Raw genomic sequence first — 9070 nt, forward strand, 5'->3', positions numbered from 1 at the left:
CATCTATATACAATAAATGCAACCTTTAAGTAACAAAATTTAATAGCATTAGCTCTTCAGATTAAAATTAACACTGATGATTTTAGAAAAGGAAAGTAGCAATAAAAGAGAAAGAATTTATAACAAATGGGTTAAAAAATATACTATAAAAATGTATTTCTTATTTTATTTAAAAAATCATGGGTCTCCTCTCCTTAATTGCCTAAGTCACACAGCTGACTTAGGCAGAAACACAAAAAAAACGATCTGAGCATGTGCAAATGTATATAAAAACACTCAGATAATGTACAGAAGGCAGTATAAAGATATAAGCAGTGAGTTAGGAAGATGATAAGTCAGCTTTTCTTAATTGCCTAAGTCACACAGCTGACTTAGGCAGAAACACAACAAGTATAGTATATTGATATAAGCAGTGAGTTAGGCAGAAAAAAAAATTATGACTTAGACACTTTTGTTATGAGGCTGTCGATATCATCTATATACAATAAATTTTACCTTTAAGTAACAAAATTTAATAGCATTAGCTCTTCAGATTAAAATTAACACTGATGATTTTAGAAAAATAAAGTAGCAATAAAAGAGAAAGAATTTATAACAAATGGATTAAGAAATATACTATAAAAATGTATTTCTTATTTTATTTAAAAAATCATGGGTCTCCTCTCCTTAATTGCCTAAGTCACACAGCTGACTTAGGCAGAAACACAAAAAACGATCTGAGCATGTGCAAATGTATATAAAAACACTCAGATAATGTACAGAAGGCAGTATAAAGATATAAGCAGTGAGTTAGGAAGATCATAAGTCAGCTCTTCTTAATTGCCTAAGTCACACATCTGACTTAGGCAGAAACACAAAAAAAAACGATCTGAGCATGTGCAAATGTATATAAAAACACGCAGATAATGTACAGAGGGCAGTATAAAGATATAAGCAGTGAGTTAGACAGATCATAAGTCAGCTCTCCTTAATTGCCCAAGTCACTCATCTGACTTAGGCAGAAACACAAAAAATATAGTATATTGATATAAGCAGTGAGTTAGGCAGATCATAAGTCAGCTCTCCTTAATTGCCTAAGTCACACAGCTGACTTGGGCAGAAACACAAAAAATATAGTATATTGATATAAGCAGTTAGTTAGGCAGAACATAAGTCAGCTCTTCTTAATTGCCTAAGTCACACAGCTGACTTAGGCAGAAACACAAAAAAATATAGTATATTGATATAAGCAGTGAATTAGGCAGATCATAAGTCAGCTCTCCTTAATTGCCTAAGTCACACAGCTGACTTAGGCCGAAACACAACAAGTATAGTATATTGATATAAGCAGTGAGTTAGGCAGAAAAAAAAATTATGACTTAGACACTTTTGTTATGAGGCTGTCGATATCATCTATATACAATAAATGCTACCTTTAAGTAACAAAATTTAATAGCATTAGCTCTTCAGATTAAAATTAACACTGATGATTTTAGAAAAGGAAAGTAGCAATAAAAGAGAAAGAATTTATAACAAATGGGTTAAAAAATATACTATAAAAATGTATTTCTTATTTTATTTAAAAAATCATGGGTCTCCTCTCCTTAATTGCCTAAGTCACACAGCTGACTTAGGCAGAAACACAAAAAAACGATCTGAGCATGTGCAAATGTATATAAAAACACTCAGATAATGTACAGAAGGCAGTATAAAGATATAAACAGTGAGTTAGGAAGATCATAAGTCAGCTCTTCTTAATTGCCTAAGTCACACAGCTGACTTAGGCAGAAACACAACAAGTATAGTATATTGATATAAGCAGTGAGTTACGCAGAAAAACCAAAAACAAATTATGACTTAGACACTTTTGTTATGAGGCTGTCGATATCATCTATATACAAAAAATTCTACCTTTAAGTAACAAAATTTAATAGCATTAGCTCTTCAGATTAAAATTAACACAGATGATTTTAGAAAAAGAAGTAGCAGTGAGTTAGGCAGAAAAAAAAATTATGACTTAGACATTTTTGTTATGAGGCTGTCGATATCATCTATATACAAAAAATGCTACCTGTAAGTAACAAATTTAATAGCATCAGCTCTTCAGATTAAAATTAACACTGATGATTTTAGAAAAGGAAAGTAGCAATAAAAGAGAAAGAATTTGTAACAAATGGGTTAAAAAATATACTATAAAAATGTATTTCTTATTTTATTTAAAAAATCATGAGTCTCCTCTCCTTAATTTCCTAAGTCACACTGCTGACTTAGGCAGAAACACAAAAAAAAACGATCTGAGCATGTGCAAATGTATATAAAAACACGCAGATAATGTACAGAGGGCAGTATAAAGATATAAGCAGTGAGTTAGACAGATCATAAGTCAGCTCTCCTTAATTGCCTAAGTCACTCATCTGACTTAGGCAGAAACACAACAATATATAGTATATTGATATAAGCAGTGAGTTAGGCAGATCATAAGTCAGCTCTCCTTAATTGCCTAAGTCACACAGCTGACTTGGGCAGAAACACAAAAAATATAGTATATTGATATAAGCAGTTAGTTAGGCAGAACATAAGTCAGCTCTCTTTAATTGCCTAAGTCACACAGCTGACTTAGGCAGAAACACAATACAAAATATAGTATATTAATATAAGCTGTGAGTTAGGTAGATCATAAGTCAGCTCTCCTTAATTGCCTAAGTCACACAGCTGACTTAGGCAGAAACACAACAAGTATAGTATATTGATATAAGCAGTGAGTTAGGCAGAAAAAAAATTATGACTTAGACACTTTTGTTATGAGGCTGTCGATATCATCTATATACAATAAATGCAACCTTTAAGTAACAAAATTTAATAGCATTAGCTCTTCAGATTAAAATTAACACTGATGATTTTAGAAAAGGAAAGTAGCAATAAAAGAGAAAGAATTTATAACAAATGGGTTAAAAAATATACTATAAAAATGTATTTCTTATTTTATTTAAAAAATCATGGGTCTCCTCTCCTTAATTGCCTAAGTCACACAGCTGACTTAGGCAGAAACACAAAAAAAACGATCTGAGCATGTGCAAATGTATATAAAAACACTCAGATAATGTACAGAAGGCAGTATAAAGATATAAGCAGTGAGTTAGGAAGATGATAAGTCAGCTTTTCTTAATTGCCTAAGTCACACAGCTGACTTAGGCAGAAACACAACAAGTATAGTATATTGATATAAGCAGTGAGTTAGGCAGAAAAAAAAAATTATGACTTAGACACTTTTGTTATGAGGCTGTCGATATCATCTATATACAATAAATTTTACCTTTAAGTAACAAAATTTAATAGCATTAGCTCTTCAGATTAAAATTAACACTGATGATTTTAGAAAAATAAAGTAGCAATAAAATTGAAAGAATTTATAACAAATGGATTAAGAAATATACTATAAAAATGTATTTCTTATTTTATTTAAAAAATCATGGGTCTCCTCTCCTTAATTGCCTAAGTCACACAGCTGACTTAGGCAGAAACACAAAAAAACGATCTGAGCATGTGCAAATGTATATAAAAACACTCAGATAATGTACAGAAGGCAGTATAAAGATATAAACAGTGAGTTAGGAAGATCATAAGTCAGCTCTTCTTAATTGCCTAAGTCACACAGCTGACTTAGGCAGAAACACAACAAGTATAGTATATTGATATAAGCAGTGAGTTACGCAGAAAAACCAAAAACAAATTATGACTTAGACACTTTTGTTATGAGGCTGTCGATATCATCTATATACAAAAAATTCTACCTTTAAGTAACAAAATTTAATAGCATTAGCTCTTCAGATTAAAATTAACACAGATGATTTTAGAAAAAGAAGTAGCAGTAAGTTAGGCAGAAAAAAAAAATTATGACTTAGACATTTTTGTTATGAGGCTGTCGATATCATCTATATACAAAAAATGCTACCTGTAAGTAACAAATTTAATAGCATCAGCTCTTCAGATTAAAATTAACACTGATGATTTTAGAAAAGGAAAGTAGCAATAAAAGAGAAAGAATTTGTAACAAATGGGTTAAAAAATATACTATAAAAATGTATTTCTTATTTTATTTAAAAAATCATGAGTCTCCTCTCCTTAATTTCCTAAGTCACACTGCTGACTTAGGCAGAAACACAAAAAAAAACGATCTGAGCATGTGCAAATGTATATAAAAACACGCAGATAATGTACAGAGGGCAGTATAAAGATATAAGCAGTGAGTTAGACAGATCATAAGTCAGCTCTCCTTAATTGCCTAAGTCACTCATCTGACTTAGGCAGAAACACAACAATATATAGTATATTGATATAAGCAGTGAGTTAGGCAGATCATAAGTCAGCTCTCCTTAATTGCCTAAGTCACACAGCTGACTTGGGCAGAAACACAAAAAATATAGTATATTGATATAAGCAGTTAGTTAGGCAGAACATAAGTCAGCTCTCTTTAATTGCCTAAGTCACACAGCTGACTTAGGCAGAAACACAATACAAAATATAGTATATTAATATAAGCTGTGAGTTAGGTAGATCATAAGTCAGCTCTCCTTAATTGCCTAAGTCACACAGCTGACTTAGGCAGAAACACAACAAGTATAGTATATTGATATAAGCAGTGAGTTAGGCAGAAAAAAAATTATGACTTAGACACTTTTGTTATGAGGCTGTCGATATCATCTATATACAATAAATGCAACCTTTAAGTAACAAAATTTAATAGCATTAGCTCTTCAGATTAAAATTAACACTGATGATTTTAGAAAAGGAAAGTAGCAATAAAAGAGAAAGAATTTATAACAAATGGGTTAAAAAATATACTATAAAAATGTATTTCTTATTTTATTTAAAAAATCATGGGTCTCCTCTCCTTAATTGCCTAAGTCACACAGCTGACTTAGGCAGAAACACAAAAAAAACGATCTGAGCATGTGCAAATGTATATAAAAACACTCAGATACTGTACAGAAGGCAGTATAAAGATATAAGCAGTGAGTTAGGAAGATGATAAGTCAGCTTTTCTTAATTGCCTAAGTCACACAGCTGACTTAGGCAGAAACACAACAAGTATAGTATATTGATATAAGCAGTGAGTTAGGCAGAAAAAAAAATTATGACTTAGACACTTTTGTTATGAGGCTGTCGATATCATCTATATACAATAAATTTTACCTTTAAGTAACAAAATTTAATAGCATTAGCTCTTCAGATTAAAATTAACACTGATGATTTTAGAAAAATAAAGTAGCAATAAAAGAGAAAGAATTTATAACAAATGGATTAAGAAATATACTATAAAAATGTATTTCTTATTTTATTTAAAAAATCATGGGTCTCCTCTCCTTAATTGCCTAAGTCACACAGCTGACTTAGGCAGAAACACAAAAAACGATCTGAGCATGTGCAAATGTATATAAAAACACTCAGATAATGTACAGAAGGCAGTATAAAGATATAAGCAGTGAGTTAGGAAGATCATAAGTCAGCTCTTCTTAATTGCCTAAGTCACACATCTGACTTAGGCAGAAACACAAAAAAAAACGATCTGAGCATGTGCAAATGTATATAAAAACACGCAGATAATGTACAGAGGGCAGTATAAAGATATAAGCAGTGAGTTAGACAGATCATAAGTCAGCTCTCCTTAATTGCCCAAGTCACTCATCTGACTTAGGCAGAAACACAAAAAATATAGTATATTGATATAAGCAGTGAGTTAGGCAGATCATAAGTCAGCTCTCCTTAATTGCCTAAGTCACACAGCTGACTTGGGCAGAAACACAAAAAATATAGTATATTGATATAAGCAGTTAGTTAGGCAGAACATAAGTCAGCTCTTCTTAATTGCCTAAGTCACACAGCTGACTTAGGCAGAAACACAAAAAAATATAGTATATTGATATAAGCAGTGAATTAGGCAGATCATAAGTCAGCTCTCCTTAATTGCCTAAGTCACACAGCTGACTTAGGCCGAAACACAACAAGTATAGTATATTGATATAAGCAGTGAGTTAGGCAGAAAAAAAAATTATGACTTAGACACTTTTGTTATGAGGCTGTCGATATCATCTATATACAATAAATGCTACCTTTAAGTAACAAAATTTAATAGCATTAGCTCTTCAGATTAAAATTAACACTGATGATTTTAGAAAAGGAAAGTAGCAATAAAAGAGAAAGAATTTATAACAAATGGGTTAAAAAATATACTATAAAAATGTATTTCTTATTTTATTTAAAAAATCATGGGTCTCCTCTCCTTAATTGCCTAAGTCACACAGCTGACTTAGGCAGAAACACAAAAAAACGATCTGAGCATGTGCAAATGTATATAAAAACACTCAGATAATGTACAGAAGGCAGTATAAAGATATAAACAGTGAGTTAGGAAGATCATAAGTCAGCTCTTCTTAATTGCCTAAGTCACACAGCTGACTTAGGCAGAAACACAACAAGTATAGTATATTGATATAAGCAGTGAGTTAGGCAGATCATAAGTCAGCTCTTCTTAATTGCCTAAGTCACACAGCTGACTTAGGCAGAAACACAAAAAATATAGTATATTGATATAAGCAGTGAATTAGGCAGATCATAAGTCAGCTCTCCTTAATTGCCTAAGTCACACAGCTGACTTAGGCAGAAACACAACAAGTATAGTATATTGATATAAGCGATGAGTTAGGCAGAAAAAAAATTATGAATTAGACACTTTTGTTATGAGGCTGTCGATATCATCTATATACAATAAATGCTACCTTTAAGTAACAAAATTTAATAGCATTAGCTCTTCAGATTAAAATTAACACTGATGATTTTAGAAAAGGAAAGTAGCAATAAAAGAGAAAGAATTTATAACAAATGGGTTAAAAAATATACTATAAAAATGTATTTCTTATTTTATTTAAAAAATCATGGATCTCCTCTCCTTAATTGCCTAAGTCACACAGCTGACTTAGGCAGAAACACAAAAAAACGATCTGAGCATGTGCAAATGTATATAAAAACACTCAGATAATGTACAGAAGGCAGTATAAAGATATAAGCAGTGAGTTAGGAAGATCATAAGTCAGCTCTTCTTAATTGCCTAAGTCACACATCTGACTTAGGCAGAAACACAAAAAATATAGTATATTGATATAAGCAGTGAATTAGGCAGATCATAAGTCAGCTCTCCTTAATTGCCTAAGTCACACAGCTGACTTAGGCAGAAACACAAAAAATATAGTATATTGATATAAGCAGTGAGTTAGGCAGATCATAAGTCAGCTCTTCTTAATTTCCTAAGTCACACAGCTAACTTAGGCAGAAACACAAAAAAATATAGTATATTGATATAAGCAGTGAATTAGGCAGATCATAAGTCAGCTCTCCTTAATTGCCTAAGTCACACAGCTGACTTAGGCAGAAACACAACAAGTATAGTATATTGATATAAGCAGTGAGTTAGGCAGAAAAAAAAAATTATGACTTAGACACTTTTGTTATGAGGCTGTCGATATCATCTATATACAATAAATGCTACCTTTAAGTAACAAAATTTAATAGCATTAGCTCTTCAGATTAAAATTAACACTGATGATTTTAGAAAAGGAAAGAAGCAATAAAAGAGAAAGAATTTGTAGCAAATGGGTTAAAAAATATACTATAAAAATGTATTTCTTATTTTATTAAAAAAATCATGAGTCTCCTCTCCTTAATTGCCTAAAAGTCACACAGCTGACTTAGGCAGAAACGCAAAAAACGATCTGAGCATGTGCAAATGTATATAAAAGCACTCAGATAATGTACAGAGGGTAGTATAATGATATAAGCAGTGAGTTGGGCAGATCATAAGTCAGCTCTCCTTAATTGCCTAAGTCACACAGCTGACTTAGGCAGAAACACAAAAAATATAGTATATTGATATAAGCAGTGAGTTAGGCAGATAATAAGTCAGCTCTCCTTAATTGCCTAAGTCACACAGCTGACTTGGGCAGAAACACAAAAAATATAGTATATTGATATAAGCAGTGAGTTAGGCAGAAAAGCAAAAAAAAAAATTATGTCTTAGACACTTTGGTTATGAGGCTGTCGATATCATCTATATACAAACAAGGCCAACAGCCATTAAGTCGCGTGCTACAATGCATAGTGATACCAGACCGACAGACAGACCGACAGACAGACCGACCGACATAGTGAACTATAGAGTCGCGTCCACGCGACTAAAAAGGCATAATTTTGACAAATTTTTGAACTTTTTCATCAAAAACGTGCGCAAATTATCCAATTCGACGTGCTCGTATAACGTAATTTTAAGTCGAAATTGTTAAAAAGTTGGTAAAATTATTAGAAAAGGCTGCAAAAACATAAATCACGCGAAAAAAATATGTATTTAAGGCTACGTGCGCACCGCGCGCGTAAAAATTTGCGTGCGTATGGGAATTTTTGCTCAAAATGACAATAAACGCGTAGAAAGTTGATTAAAAATTAATTTTGCGCATTTTAAAATTTTAAATGCGCGTGCGCGCGTAACTTTGTGTAAAACACATTTTTTTTCAACAGAAAGTTAGCGCCTGATATAAATTAAACTAAAGTTTCAATATAAATGTTATTTGGTTTTTGACCAATGTTAAAATACGAGAAAATCGTTAAATCGCGCGTAAATCACGTTGCGCAACTCTAACGTCATTCACAATAGGAGGTGCACAATTTCACGTAAATGCCCACATGTTGACATCAAAACAGTTCAAAAAGTACCGAAAAGCGATAAAACGCATAGTGATACCGGACCGATAGACAGACCGACAGACAGACAGACAGACCGACAGACAGACCTACCGACCGACCGACCAACATAGTGAACTTAAGAGTCGCGTCCACGCCACTAAAAAGCATTATTTACATGCGCAGAGTCCAAAATTATCTTCTGCGCATGTTAATTATGCTATAGTAACCAGTTATATCGAAAATAAAAAGGTTGAAATCTGACAATTTTTTGAATAAATCCCTGTACTATAGCACAGAGAAATTTTCGAAAATGGCCTATTTTCGACCCTTTTATTTTTTGACATAACTGGTTACTATATGA

This window comes from Antedon mediterranea, chromosome 11 (genome assembly GCF_964355755.1).
Source record: "Antedon mediterranea chromosome 11, ecAntMedi1.1, whole genome shotgun sequence".
NCBI lineage: Eukaryota > Metazoa > Echinodermata > Crinoidea > Comatulida > Antedonidae > Antedon > Antedon mediterranea.